At 33.9% G+C, this 16,790-nt stretch overlaps 1 pseudogene; it reads right to left on the reverse strand.

Annotated features, from left to right (window-relative positions):
- LOC144372494 (growth factor receptor-bound protein 14-like) overlaps positions 1-16,790 on the reverse strand; it is a 64,106-nt pseudogene that overhangs the window by 15,083 nt on the left and 32,233 nt on the right.

Genomic DNA, 16,790 nt, shown 5'->3' on the forward strand with positions numbered 1-16,790 from the left:
AATTTCTCTCTTCCTCTTTCCTCCAGTATTTCCTCATTGCCTCCCCTATTTCTGACCCCTGTTTTTCTCTCTCCCTCTATCACTTTCTCTTCTTGATATCTTAAACTCCTCTCTGTGCCTATCTTAATTTTCTTAAGATACTCATTTGACCATTTCTCTCCCTTGTTAATGCTATTTCAATGGCTTTCTGTGGTGGGTTGAATGGTGGCTCTCCTGCCCCAAAAGAAATGTCCATATCCTAACCCTGGAAACTTTGAATGGGACCTTATTTGGGGAAAAAATAAAAAATAAATAGTCTTTGGAGATGCGGTTAAGATAAGGATCTCGAGATAAGATCATTCTAGATGATTCAGGTGGGCTTTAAACATAACTAGTATCCTTATAAGAGATACAAAAAATTAAAGAGAAGTCCAAGTAAAGACAAAGGCAGAGATTAGAGTTAGCCACAAGCCAAGGTATACCTGGAGTTACCACTGGTCAAGACTAAGAATTTAAAAGGTCAAATGATGAGAATGGGGAAATATTGTCAAATAAACAATAAATGAACATCTCCAGCACAAAAGAAGAATATGAGTTTGCAGATTGCATGTATATGCAGGCAATCAGGCAAGATTTAACAGACTTATTTCAACATACCTAGAAATGCAACAGGGGAAATTGCCAAACACAAATAATTATAAGTATAATTATTTCAGAGAAATGAAAGTTCATTCATAAAGAAGGAACAGTGTTGTCACTGACAATAACAAATTCATGAATACAAAATTAAAATACCCTCTTATGAAAATCTTCAAAGGAATATTACTTGAAAAATCTCAATGGATTGCACAAAATATCAACACTTATAAACCACAGACTATTAGTGGTCATAGACTATACATAGAAACATAGAATAGACAGTACTAAAAGCTATGGAATATACACATGTCTAAGAGACCATATGTGTGGGTGTGACTATCTTCACATGTATACCTATGTAATGGTGTGTATAGGTTTAACATACCAACAAACCAACACATCCATTATTCCCTGATCATAACATCATAAATTCTTCTAGGAATTTATCATCTCCGTAAGGAAAGACAACAGCACACATAAAATAACTAAATAGTAATAAATGACTCAGATGGGTGTACTAACTGTTCTGTTGATGTTGATGAAGAGAAGGTCAGAAGTGAGCAAGACCAGTCTTATGACTGGGATATGTGGAAAAGTTGTAGCTGGGCACAATGTCACACTCCTGGAATCCCAGCAATTTGGGAGGCTGAGGCAGGAAAATTCCAAATTCAAGACCACCTTCAACAACTTAGCAAGACCCTAAGAACTTAGCAAGACCCTATCCCCCACAACAAAATATGAAACTGACTGTGGATATAGCTCAGTGGTACTAAACATTGAACATCCAATCTTTAGTTCCAAAAAGAAAGAAAAAAAGGTGGAGGTGCAGGGAGAAAATTAAAGGTATAATCTATGTTGGGCCTCAAAACCTTCAGTCTTGGATAGAGAGAAAGGAGTAAATTCAGGGTGGGGAAAAATTAACAACATACGTGATACAGAAATAAGAGCATCCGGATATCCTCAAAGATGTATAGAAACAAGTTTGAAATAAAACTGAACAATTTTTAAACATATCATGATAAATCTTTAGAATACAAAAAATGTCACCACCTCCTGATATCAGGTAATAAAATCATAAATATAACAAAGTAAAAAGTCTGTTTTAATTTACAGCTAATAATCTTACATAACATGTTACAGATACTTAATTTACCTTTGATGTTCCTTTAGTAGAAAAATATAAACCATATCTTCATAGAAGGATGTAAATTTTTTCCAGGATTTCTTTCCCTGTTCTTCTGCATGTAAGAAGCCATGGATTTCAGTATATGTGCTTGAACTTAGAAATATCTGGAAGAAAAAATTAGACTCTCCCCTAATATTATGGAAACAATGATTTTGTAGCCTTTTAGCAATCAAATGTAAGTATGAAAAACTAAACAATATCAATATCAAACATCAAAATTATAAACTAGTTGATTGTCTATTTGTAAAGCTGGATATCATCTATAGAGTGAAGTCCTATACTTCTCATCCTTTCCCATGTTTTTTTTTTTTTTTTTGTGTGTGTGTGTGAGTTGACAGGTTTACCTATTGATTTCCTTGTGTTATACCATAGAAGATTACAATCCTGATTCTATTATTAAAGACAAGAATTTGAGCCAACTTCACTTTGCTGATGAGAATACACAACCTCTTATCTTCCATAGTTCTGTCATGGGGCAGTATGGTAGGCTGGGTTTTTTCCAAAGAGGACTGCAACCATATTTCCCATCCCATGTGTCCTTCTGCAATTGCATCTTGGCTTTAAACCATGAAAAGGCGGATTTTGTTTCTCCTTCCACCCTGAATCAGTGTAAGCCTATCACTGCTTGGACCAAAATAAAATTGTAGAAGTAACCCTTTGCCAGTTCTAGATATATCCTATCCTGATGGCTTTCAAACCAACTTGACTTCTGCAAGTCAGATTCCACACAGGAAATGTGATTATCTGGAAATCCCTATGGGTGAGAAGCCCAGTGAAACTGGAAAAACTCTGGAAGATGAAACGCCTCACAGAAGGAGAAAGAGAGGACAGGAGTTGAGTGTCACAGAATGTGTGGTAAAAGGGACAGCTTAGAAGGGGACCTTGAATCTTCTCTAACCACTGAGTCAAAGAGATGAAGCAAACTCTTCTTAAATCCCTGCCCCTCAAAATGGTTGGCAAAATGCAGGTGGGTCCTTTAAACCATTAAGGTTTGGAAGACTGGGTTATACAGCAGTAATTAACTGAGATGGGGGCACACATTGGTCACAGAAAGGAGAATGAAAGGGAGTCACTCTGTGTGTGTGGCCATGCTCAGTGTCCTTAATAAGACACTGGAAGTGCATTAGTGTCTCATTAAAAGAAGAAAATAGAAATTCCTATGACTAAACAAATGGAAGAACTGAAATTAAGAGAAATTATTAACTACAAAAATGTACTTTATTTTTAAAGTCTATTCAGGGAAAGACCAATAGTACATATTTACATTTTTAAAGTAATTTACTAAATGTTTTTTTAATTTAATCAGCTACAGATATTAATTAATTGACATGTAAAACAGGCAAGTAGTTTTTTTAGTTTGAGTGCTTTCCAAGTTATTAAACCAAACCAATTAATTTTTTTATTGTTGGTCATTCAAAACATTACATAGTTCTTAATATATCATATTTCACAGTTTGATTCAATTGGGTTATGAACTCCCAATTTTACCCCGTATACAGATTGCTGTATCACATCAGTTACCCTTCCATTGATTTACATATTGCCATTTAAATTTTAAAAAGAGAGTCATGGAGGTCACACTAGACAAAGAAGAAACCTTTTAAAAAGGGAAGACATTGCCTCAGTGGAGAGAAGAGGTCAGGGGCATATGCAGGACTATCTAATTCCAAAGCCTACAATTTTTCTTGTTTTTATAATTTAGCATCAAAGCAATATAACTATGTTAGAGGAGAATTTGGGAAAGGAGATAGAAGAAAACCTCCACCTCACCACTGAATCACAATACAATGGTGAAGCCTACAGGGAGCTGAGAGTTGGGAGTCCTGAGGTTGTCATTTACCCTAACATTCAGATGCAGGGGGGCTCTGTGTAACCCAGTGGCATAGAAGCAGCCTTCAGAAAAACATCTGGGGATTAATCATATTTCTAAAATATTCTGAAGTATGAAAATAAAGCATGCTCATATTGAAAAGCCCACAGGAAACAAATCTATGGTAGATATGCCTGACTAATAGATTAAAATCATATTGTATTGGAAATACTAAAAGTGATCTTTATGAAATACCAGAGAATACTGAGTGAGTTCAGGAATGCCTAGAGCTTAACTTCAATCCTTAGGAAGACATAGCTCAACATTAACCTGTGAAAAACAACTGCAGAGCTTCTGATACCAAATCTACCAATCTATCAAAATTAAAATAAACTGTTCATTTATTTTAATGACAATATATTAGGAAAATGTCCCCCCCAAATAACTGCTAGTTTGGAAGAAATGAATCTAACAGACACAAAAGTAAGGAGATTTTTAATTAGATAATCAACATTCATGATTCAGCTAAGAATATCTTACAATTCTATGTCAGTATTTCTGTCACAGCTATTACAGATGTTGGTATATGAAACAAATATATCTGAATATCCCTCCATTCATTTAATTGCTAAGTATTTTATCACAAATAGAATTGAAGGTGTTTATTATGAATGCTAATACTATGTATCTATTGATAAAATGTCTTAAATTTACTGAGAATTTTGATTTTTCAAAAGAATAACATAACCTATACACACATCAAAAAGCAAAACTCTAAAGTTTCCTTTCATAACGTACATTTTTAAATGTTTAAAATCATTTGACAACTGGCCAGAAGTGGGAAGAAAAATATTTTTAGGAGGATGTATTGATTTAGGGCATTCTTTACCCCGCTTTTTGTTTGGTTGGTTCTTTGTTTGTTTCTTTGTTTGGTTGGTTGGTTAGCTTTTTGCACTCCCCTCAAAAAAATTAAACATTCAACATGTCAAAATATGAGCATGCTAATAAGGACCTAAAATTTTCCCATTATTATGTGATTTCTTACATATTTTAATGAAAATATATATTTACTTGTAAAATTTGTGTTGGTGATATTTCACCATTGGTTTCAGTTGCAAAAGACACCATATGCTCTGGAAAAAAAATACTGGCAAAAAATAAAGGATAAATTATCGCTAAACCTATGCTAGAAAAGTTTGAATTATGACCAGTATAGAATCTAAAGCAGAAGATCCTTAAGCCAATGTATCTAAAATCCACATTAAGTGCTTCTGAAAATGCTGGTCCTTGGTCCTCAGGCATCTTCCCAGGTAGAGTTGGGCCCAGATGACAATGATGCAGAGAGATGCTCCGACCTGGAGTCATAGGACACAGCCCTCAAGTTGACAATGAGCTTGTTCCCACATCTTTTCCCCAAACCCTCCAACTACTCTACCAGGTACGAAAAGACTACTGACCCATTTTACAAAATCAAGGCTCACAAAAGTCAAGGGCAAAAGCTGTACCCAGGTTCACAGTCAAGAACATAGGGAAACCAGGACTCAGTGTGGGAACTAAAAGTTCAATTCTTTCCACCTACTGTTTTTCCAAACTTGTTTAATCATAAAATTCACCCACAGCAGTTGTTTAAAATAGAAATTCCCAGACGTCATTCCTGGAGTTTCTGATTCCATAGGTCTGGCCAGGTCTTGGAGTCTGTGTTTTTAATAAGTACTGGGACTCCTTTAGGTAAATTTTATGAACAGACAAGTTTGAAAAAATATATTCTACTATATTTCCTCTAGGACAGGGGTTTTCAACAGCAGTTCTATTAACATTTTATCTAATAATCCTGTGTTGTGGGGCTGTCCTGAGCCTTAGAGGATGTTCAGCAGAATTCAAACTTTGCCCACTTTGGCACTGCTCCTGCTGACCCCCACCCCACCCCCAGTCCTACAACCAAAACTGTATCCAGATATTGTCAGATCACCCAGTCGAACCATTGGCTCCAACTATACAAAGTGAATGTCTCATCTTATTTAAATTACAAATAACAATAATAATAATAATAATAATAATAATAATAATAAAACAGAAATGAGCACCAAACCATATTTCTTTAAATACAACTTTTAAATTCTAGCTTTTAATAAAGATTTGCAACAAGAAAACACTTTTCCTTCAAATCTATTTAATTTTTGTTAGAACTCTTATTTTCTTTGTCAAAGATCATCCCATTATGTTTCTATTAATAGGTTAAAATAAAAGAGAATGTAAAAGATCTTTCAGGGTTTGAAAATATTCTATTATGGTGTGTATCATATATTTTTCATAAAGGATCATTTCAATCCAATTATCCAAAACTTCATGTAAAAATATGCTACTGCTGCAGAGACAAAAACAATTTAAACTAATGAGCCCAGAGGCTATTCTGACTTCTCTAGATTCCTAGTCTTCATTAGAATGTGACATACATTTATTTTCTTTTAAAGAGAATTACAATGAAAGTAGTATTTGCTATATAATATGCTACTCTTTATCTCATTTCTATTTAGGTCAAAAATTATTTCACTAAAAACAAAATAATTTGAAGCATCAAGATTTATGTCAAACTTAAATTTCTGGCTAAGCTATACATTCCCAATAATTACCAATCTATTTTTGTTTTAGAAAATTTCTTACTTAAGTTTCCTAAATATTGTGAAAAGAACTTAAAACTACATTTTGGAATACATTTGAGGACATATAATAATTTATCTCAAAGTCAAATGTACAGTTGCTTTGTCTAGTTTTCCTCTAAGGCAAGAAAAAAGCAATAATGCCTCCAAAGTAGGTTTACCTATATTTTTTAAGTTAAATGACTAAATGCATCTCAATTGAGATTCTGCAAGTAAGGCTAAAGAAATGTTTTATATGTGTCTGAAATTCTTGTATCATGGTGACTAATCATTTTTAGAATAAGAAATGTGAGTATAATTTTAAAGGGCCAGAATCACTAAATGGAACTGTATTTTATTGATAGTGACCATATTCTTCATGTAAAATTTAACTGATTCATTTGATTTTCACTGACTGTTAATGGAGATTTCACTTTCCATTGGCTTTTTAAAGAATTCATAATTTTTTCCTAAAGTACAGCTTATTTTCTTCTTCCATTCCCCAGTTAGACAGAACTTCAGTCACCCACTCATGGTCTTCTAGTGTTCTTTCTGTGAAGAATGCTTCAGTGAATATGTTAACAGATAAACAGACACACACACAAATAACTATACAAACATTTAGAATAGATTTTGTATACATGTCTCATATGCATAGAAAATTTCAACTCAATTCCTAAATATCCAGATTGATAAAAATTCCTCATCAATTTTGAATTAGTAATTCAATTTTTATACCAAAACAGTCATCTGAAAAGAAAAATTTCATATCACAATGTACATTTTGCTAATTCTCAATTTCCTTTTATTGCTATGCAAATTATGATATAAATTTAATAATAAACTGCATTAAGATACAAGAGCTATTCTTCCTCCAACTCATCATGGTGCCAAAATTAAAATATTTGTTTCAGGGTTGAACAATTCACCTCATTAAGGGATGAAAAATTTTGACAGATTCAACACACATTTAAGAGGCATAATCTGGATAGATGAGAAAAAAATTAAAATAGATGCTTTAAAAATAAAATGTTAATGAAAGTAAATACAGATTTTTTTAAGAACCTCAATTTCTTATGATACTTTGTACTTTCAAAACTAATATTAAGGAAAACATATCTTGTATTAACAATAAAGATAATTAGGTAAGGGGGGAAAGCACTGGGTAGAAAAGACACTTGAATGATTGAAGCAATGGCAACTTAAATAGGTAAAACATAATACCAAATTCCTATTTCAATAAGAAATTGTAATGGTGTTCATATATTATTATTTATAATAGCCTCAAACTGGAAGTTACCTGAAAGTCTAGTTATTTGCATATGAATATGACGTGAAAATAAATAAGTTGTATAAAAGCATTCCCAGAAACGTGGATTAATTTAAGAAACATTAAGTGAAAGAAGTCAGGCTCAAATAGTATATGCTGCATGATTCCACTTACATAGATTCAAAACAGGAAAAATTATTCTATGGTGCCGGAAATGTGAACAATGCCAATACAGGATAAATGAGGCATGCAGGGAACCACTGGGGTAAGGTCAGTGCTGTATTTCTTGATCTGGGTGTTGATTACCTAGCTACATGGCACTCTCTGAGAAGTCACAGAGTTATCCACGTTGGCTTGCTCACTTTTCTTTATGTGTGTCATAATTCCATAAAACATTGGGGGAAAAATGTAACTGTAAAATTATTAATGCAAAAAAGGAAACGGAGAACAGCCAACAAAAGAATAAGAGATTCTCTGCTTTTTTAGTATTTCTAGGACCTTTTTGAAAAGTATCTATGCCTCAGAAATTCAACACTCAGTAGTGATCTGTGACCTACTGGACCTGAACCCTTGAAAGTAATGCCATCCTTAAATAGAAGCTTATTCATCTGAAAAGAAATTCTTGAAAGAGTACTCAATAAATATGGATGAGTTTGAGTTAAGTGTATATCAACATTCTTGGTTCTGTTCTTAACACTGATTGCTCCTTTTCTGTCTCATTGACTGGCTCCCTTCACTGCTTCTCTTTCCTATGACTTGACTTAGTCCTTCACTCAATACCTTCCTTTATCCTTCCTCAAACTAATTCACCACCTCCCCTTTTTCATCACATCCGGGAGGCTCCTTCAACTGGAATCTCTGCCTAGAAGTACCTTCAGCTAAGGTCCAGTCCTACCTTCTGACACTCTCCACCAACTCAAGCACAATTCACCTGAAATGAAAGTCAGTATAGTGGTTCTTCAAAATAGTAAACATGGAATTACCATAGGATACAGCAATTCCAGTCCTGGGTGAGTACCCTAAAGAAGTAAAAGCAGAGATTTAAAGATATTCGTACAACAATGTTCACAGAAACACAATCTATAAGAGCCAAAAGGCTAAAGCAACCCAATGTTCATCAAGGGATGAATGCATAAACACAATGGAACAGTCACTTTAAAAAAAGGGGTGAAGTTCTGACATATGCTACATCATGAATGAACCTCAAAGTTACTATGATAAGTGAAAAACTACAATCAGAAATGGTCAAATACTGTAATGCTACCATTTATACAAGACGCCTAGAACAGCCAAAGTCACAGGGACAGAAAGTAGAATGGAAGTTGCCAGGAACTGGGGGTGAGGGGGCCAAGGAGTTATTGTTGACTTGGTATAGAGTTTCATTATGGGAAGATAAAATGTTCTAAAGATAATAGTGGTGATCATTGCATGACAACACAAATGAATTTAATGGTGCTGAACTGCACATTTAAAAATAGTTAAAATGGTAAATTTTATGTGATACATATTCCATAATTTTTAAAAACACCTTAAAGCAAAATAAATTCATCTTTATTTTTATATTTTAGATTTTTCTCCACTATGATAAGTGTTATTTTTACCACATTCTCTCAAAGAAATGTAGAATTAAGTCACACTTTCATTTTTCTCAACCTCCTCTCCAATAATCCTTTACTCCTGATATTGCAAGCTATCAGGTGTTCTTACTCCAAGTGTCACTCATAACCAACAACTCCTACACACACAACACACACACACACACACACACACACACACACACACACACACAAGCTTTTCCATCACTACTATTGTTGGACCATCATTTTTTTCTTGTAAAGCCTCTTATCTCCAAATTTCTTCCAATCCAACCTGAACACTGTTATCACAGCAACTTCCTGTCTCTCCAGATAGTTGTTTGAATGTGAATCCTGCTTAAAAAATTTGTCTACTTCTACTTCTTACAAGATAAACCAACGTAGTTTGGCAACTGTAAGTTATTCATCCATTCAATGAACAAAGATTTACTAAAGGCCTGCAATTTATCTGGAACTCCTCTTAGAGCTGAGAGTTTTTTAGTGGATAAATCAGTAAAAAATAACTGCCTTCATGAGGCTTTGGGAAAGATACTGATGATAAATAAAAGGTAAATCTTAAAAGGTGGCAATAAACCCTACCAAAAAAAAAATGGAGCATGGAAGAAAGAAAGTACTAGTGCTAACTAGAAAATGGTGAAAGGAATCCATTCCCAATAACTCACAACAGAAGGGCTTATTGAGAAGGGGGTCTTTAAACAAGACCCAAGGAGAAGAGAGCATGAGCCCAGGGGATACTTAGAGGAAGAAGAACAAAGCCACTGAGATGAAACCAAGGCTGGTATTTCTGGAGCTTGACAAGGAGGTTAATGCTGAGTAAGCACATGAGACATTACCAGGAAGAGAGGCCAGAGAAATAATGGAGATAAGATGGGAGGCTGTATAGGGCCCTGCAGACCTTAGTAAGGACTCAGCTTTTCCTCTGAATTATGTGAAAATCATGCTGAACTCAGGGAAAACCTTAGCTGACATGTTTTAACTGGATTATACTCGCTACTGAGTGAAGAAGTGACTTTAAAAGTTGTAAGGGTTGAAAAATAAAGTCTATTTCATAGGCTACTTCAATGAACCCAGAGTGAGGGTGTGGCTTAGATGAACATAACAACAGTCAATTTTGTAAAAAACAAACAAATAACAACAAAAAAAATAGGCAGACTCTGGATTTTGAAGATGGAGCCAACAGAATTTGCTGGAAAATAAAATAGGAGTGAAAAATGTGTACTTAAAGAAGACACCAGGTTCTGGGTATAAGCACTCTGAAGGGCTGTATTAAGGAGATATCAAATGGGAAGTTGCATCCTTAACAATCTTCCAATCCCCACTTGACTCTATTTCTTATGCAAACCCTGCTGGGATTTTAAAGTTTATGAAACAGGTATGCACTAGTAAGTTCTGTAAGTGCTGGAAACTGTATCTATGATCCTTGCAACTACACTGAGATAATGTTCAGGAAGGAATCAACATGCTGGCTTGTTTGCTTTGCAAACCTGTTTCTTTGCATCCATTTCTCTCCCACCAAGGTAATAGCTATGTTCTGTCTTCAACATACACTTTAAAGAAAGGAAAAAATGACAAAAAGAAATTTTATTGGTTTTTGAGCTTCAAAGTAGACTTTATTGATATTTGGCAAATGCAACTGCTTAGGGAGAATCAGAGCAATTCCAGTCCTCTGTTTTCTCTTACAGAGATGCACCCTCTGCTTCCTGGGAAAGAAACTAGGATAAAGGAATTGACAGGGGATGGAGTGAAAGAAAAAAATAGAGAGAGACAGGACCTGTATGGTGCTGGTCTCAAGTGACTCTATATCCTGCCCCTTTCCAGCACTAGAATGATTTTTTGTTGTTAAAAGTCCAATAGATTTAAACATGTGATGTGGCTCAAACCATAGTCTAAAGAATATATTCTCAAAGGGCTGGGGATGTAGCTCAGTGGTAGAGGGTTTACCTAGCACATGTGAAGCCTGGTGGGTTCAATGTACACCAGCACAGAACAAAACAAAACAACTCTCCTCAAGAAGCCCTGCATCTAGCACAGCGAGAAGCAATTGCTGAGTCAATGTTAAGTCTAATCAAAAAGTATGGACATCTGAAATGCCCCAGAGAGGAGGAACACAGAGAACGAAGAAAAGGCCATGAATATAAGGGTCTTTATGCTTCAGGCAGTAATCTTGGAAGGAGCAAGAGTTTCCAGAACAAAAAAGAATTGGATAACAATCAGACAAGTACCTCCTTCGGGACTTACATGCCCCACCACAATGTCAGAAATGTGAAGGTGCGTCTCAATGTTCAACTCAGAACATTTTAGACCTGTATACAACTCACTGATATTTATTATTTATCCCAACAAGTCTAGAGAGTAAGCAAACAATAGAAAACTAAATTGTCTGCAAGGGCAGAAGAATCAGAGTGCAAAATTAGTTCCATTTTGTGAAATAAAAGTTGCATTTTGGCATGTCTCACTCTGAGAGCTGTTTTACTGCTATATTTGATTCTTATAACACCTTTAAGTAGATGAATAGTGGCCCTAAAGATATCACATCCTAATTCATGGAACCTGTAATTGTTACCCTACATGGCAAAGCTTTTGCAGATGTTATTCAGGGCTTTGAATTAGGGAGAATATTCTAGATCAATCAAGTGGGCCCTAAATTGAACCAGAAGCATCCTTTTAAGGCACGGGCAGAGGAGAATAAATGCAGACAAAAAAGAAAATGCAATGGGATCACAGAAGCAGACATTCAAGAGGTGTGACCACAAGCCAAAGAATGCAAACAGCCACCAGAGTCTGGATGGAGCAAGGAACAGATTCCCCTTAGAATTCCCAGCAGGAAATAACCCTCCAGATTTGTGAAACTAAACATCCCTATTGTTTATGTTACCAAGTTTGTGGTAATTAGTTATAGCACTCTTAGGAAATTAATACAATAATCTAATGAGCAAGCTGTATTTCCATTTTACTGATAATAACTGAGGTTTAGAATAGCCAATTTTCCTCAAGGTTGAAAAGTAGCAACATATCTGATTCCACATGATGCTCTCTCCCCTGCACAGAATTACTGCTACCCGCCTAGAGTTTCCCAACCAAGAGACATTCTCTGCCACCTACACTGTGTCTATTTATATCACAGGCATTCTTTCTGTATCAGCTGCAGTTTTCATGTTTCCATTACCTCAATTTTTTTATTTTGAAACAAATTCAAAAAATATTTGCTAATTAATTAAAAATAAACAAACATATTTAAATTGTAAGGTAAAAATAATGGGCAACATTTCAAATTACATCAATCTTCATCTTCCATGAAAGTAATTATAAATCCTTTCACTTTGGACTGCATTAAAAGGTAAATACAACTACACTTTCATCTCCCTCCAGTCAGCATGACAATTTTCACGAACAGAAACAATAATAAATGCTGGCAAGAATGTGGAGAATGTACACTCATACATTGTAAATTGTGATGCATATTAGTATAATCACTCTGGAAAGCAGTATACAGTAACCTCAAAATATTAGGAGTGGAACTGCTACATGACCCAAATATTCCCCTCCTTGAGAATTATCAAAAAAAAAAAAACCCTAAAAGCAGCATACGTCTATATTTATTCACAATAGCCAAATTCTAGATTCACCTCGGTGTCCATTGATAGACAAATGGATCAAGAAAATGTGGTAAATATATACAATGGGGTTTTACTCAGCTATAAAGAAAAATAAAATCATGAGGTTTCCCAGTAAATGGACAGAAATGAAAAAAAAAAATCATGCTAAGTGAAAAATGCCAAACTCAGAAAATCAGTGTTGAATGTTTTCTCTCATATGTTGAAGCTGTAGCAAAATAAGGGAAAAATAGGGAGGATCAGTGGAGTACAAGAATAACATTGAGAGGGAGGGAGGAGGAATGAGAAAGGGGAGAAGGATGAAATGAATTTAATAAATTCATATTATATCCACATATGACTATACCACAGGGAATTTCACCTTTTTAAAAACACCAATCAAATATAAATAAATAAATAAATGTGCAAAATGAAGGTCAGTGTAATAGAGGAAAGAGCAAAAGGGGAGTGAAGAGAGGAGTGTAAGGAAAGGGAGCAGGGATTGAAGTCAAATTTCATGCACCATGCAACTTGTCAAAATGTCTCCAACTACCATGTAGAACTATAATCCTCTAGTTTAAAAAAGATAAAAAAGTAAATACAAAAAGGATTCAAAAATCAAGCTATAACAGATGTGTAAACAGCTATAACAGATGTGTAACCAAAATACTACTACTACTACTACTACTACTAATAATAATAATAATAATAATAATAATAATAATAATAGTAAAATGCCCATGGACACCAAAAAGTGAAATCTAATATCCAGGGTTTTTTTTGTTGTTGCTGTTGACCACATGGAAATAAAGGTCAGAATTCTAGTCTAGAAAGAAAAAATAAGGAATAAAATCTTTAAGAAAACTTCATTGAATGTTTAATGCCATTACTAGCATCAAGAAAATATTCTCATAATATTAAGAAGAAAAAAAGTCTTCAAAAATGTCATAAACTAGAATACATGTAAAAAAGTAAAAGATGTACTTTCCATTCCTTCAAAGAAAATTTCTGGTACCATCCTACTGAAAATTCAGATAACAGATAGAGGAATTGTTCAACAGAGGGTTGAACGCAATTAGGACATTTGCCTCATATATCAGCCTGGTATTGAAAATAAAATTTTCCTGCTACAGAATCTGGCTTTTAAAGTCACATTACATTAAATATTCTTTTTAAATGTATACATTATTATCTCAATTTGGATGCATTGTCACATACTGTCCCCCAAGCAATCTCATGACATTAAGTATTAAGAGTATAATAACCCAATAAACCCAGGTGGCATAATTGATTATCAGTAAATCACATTCTACATTAAAAATAGTATTTGTTATTTAACAAAGACAGTTATCTAAATACAGGCCTTTATAGGCAGAAAGTTCAATAGGAATGTACAAGATGATAAGGTGGATTGCTTTACCAGAAAAGGAAAACACTTAAAGGGAAAGTGAAAAGTTGCTAGTCACCAGCTTTATCTTGCCTAGGCCTGGCTATAAAATATCATTACTAAGAACTAAGGAAAGTGCTGGACCAGCCAGCTTCTAATCAATAAGCTTTCTCTTGACCATCCTTTAGTATTATCATAAATGCAAACAAATTTTAACCTATCAAGTAATCCTACTAAGAAACTTACAATGTATTTTTCTAAATACCAAAAAGAAACAAATTAATCCTACAACCAGAGGCTCTTTACTGCAAAGTTCAAAACCAAGATGAACTCAAACATGGAGTTATTAGCATTTGAGAAAAGGTAAGTTTCACACAAATTCAACATAATTGTTTTAAATACTTTATTTTTTGAAAACTTCATGAAGTTCACTTAAAATACCATATTTAAACATTATTAAAACTTTAAAGCCACATTTTTAATCATTTAAATCCTAACCTCATATTTCCTACCCCCAACTACCTGATCAATAATTAATTAATTCTATTTTTAAACATTTTTCTGAAATTATTTTCCAGACATTGTAAAGTGAATTATAATTATCAAATATTACATATATGTAGACAGAAAAATAGGAAGAAAGTCTTCTTAAAATATGTGAAAATATCAACTATAGTGGCAGAAAAGGAAAGAAAAGCTTCAAACAACTTCTTTAAAACAAAAACAAAAGCTTCATACTGTTTTTAAATTTTAGTTTTGTTTCAAATATATCAGTGAGGTCTAATGGCAATTGAAAAAAAAACTGTACCAAATAATAATAATTATGTGTAATTCTGTTTAATTTTCAGGAGCTTTATTTCTAAAAAAGAAAAGAAGATAAAGAAGAATAAAGAAAAGTTTTTCTGAAACTGTTGATTTAACTTTAAAGTCTTTTAAAAAAACTTCCATCCTCCAAGAATGGAAAGTGCTCACTTGTGACCTTCTGCCTGGATTGGTTTGCTGAATCTACTGAAAGTACAGCATGGGGCTCAAATAGAAACCTGAGTCCCTAGTCTTCTCATCACTTGATAAGAGAAGAAAAAAAGTGTCTTTTGCCTCTAATTTTCCCAGAAAACAATTCTTTTGTAACTTTTGGAAACTCCAGGAGACAAATGGTCCTTGTACTTCTCTGCACTGGGTAGAAACTACAAACGTTTTTGTCAATCTTATTTTCAGATAAAAATGAACAGCCTCTGATGAAGCAAAACAAAAACTGAAGAAGCAAAGAATAAAACAGGGCTCAATTTCTAAAAGGTTCTTTAACCTAAGAATACTACTTAATACCACCTGGATCTCCCAGAAAATTGCCACTGCCAGATGCATCTCCCCAAGTGTGATAATGGGAAAATTGTGACACTTTGGCTTGATGACTATAAAAGCCCTGTAGTTGGTTCTCCAGTGAATTGAAATGCACTTTGTGTTAACTCAGACCCCAAAGTCACCACTTATATTCATAGAAAGCCTTATTCTCCACAAAATGTTTGCATATATGTTATCTGAAGATGACTGGGTAAATATCAGAAGCTCTATAAAGAGCTTCCATATATTCCAAGCTATCCAGTGCATCCTTACCTTTAAGGATGTAAATTTACTTCAGAGTAAATTTCCAGCAGGGCATGCTATGTGGTTTCTTTGGCCTCCTTTCTAAGCCTCTTCCATTTCTGTATTTTTGCAATCTATTCTTTAAATAATAACAATAATTACTATTATTATTATTGATACCAGGGATTTAACTCAGGGGCACTCAACCACAGAGTCACATCCCCAGTCCTATCTTCTATTTTATTTAGGGACATGGTCTCACTGAGTTGCTTTGCTGAGACTGGCTTTGAATTTGTGATTCTCTTTCTTAGTCTCCTGAGCCTCTGGGATTACAGGTGTGTGCCACTGCACCTGACTCTTTAAATTATTTGATATAAATATTTTACAATTTAATACAACTTAGTTCAAAACAAACTTATTAGTTTTGACCATGAATTTCAAAGATGTATGCAATGCAGAGTCCTTGTTCCCATGGAATTACTATTTAATTTTAATAATATGATTATTATTAAGATCATTGTAGGAAATGGTATAGAATTTGGCCCAATTTGGGGCTTCAGGAAGATAACTTAGCTAAGTCTTTTTAAATTTCTTTATTTTAAAATTGTCTCTGTTTCTTATTTTTCTTATTTTTTTATTACTAAAAGAATACATTTTTATTAGAGAAAAGAAAAGTGGTAGTCACAATTCATGTTTAAATATATCAATCAGGAATAACCGCCTCTTGTCTTTTTCTCTGGTTCTACAAGAGGGTATGTGTGTACATTTTTCATAAAATTTAGAAAACATTATACACTTTATATGATATTTTTATTTAATCATCATTACAAATTGTATATTTTCCCACATCAGTGTTTAAATAATAACTTCAAAAAAATAACCAAAAGCTATATGATAAAAAATGTTGTAGCTCATGAATATACAATAATTTATAACATTCTTCTGTTATATATACCATTAAGCTTCACTTTCCTGGTTAATTGATATTGTAAATAATTTTCTTTGAATAGCCTAATGTCTAATTCCTATCCAAAGTACTTGTTTCCCACTCCTGCAGACAGCATGTACTTGTGGGAGCAGCACCTCCCAGGACACAAAATATTGCCAATACTCC

Source organism: Ictidomys tridecemlineatus, unplaced genomic scaffold, assembly GCF_052094955.1.
Source record: "Ictidomys tridecemlineatus isolate mIctTri1 unplaced genomic scaffold, mIctTri1.hap1 Scaffold_110, whole genome shotgun sequence".
In the NCBI taxonomy this organism is placed as follows: Eukaryota; Metazoa; Chordata; class Mammalia; order Rodentia; family Sciuridae; genus Ictidomys; species Ictidomys tridecemlineatus.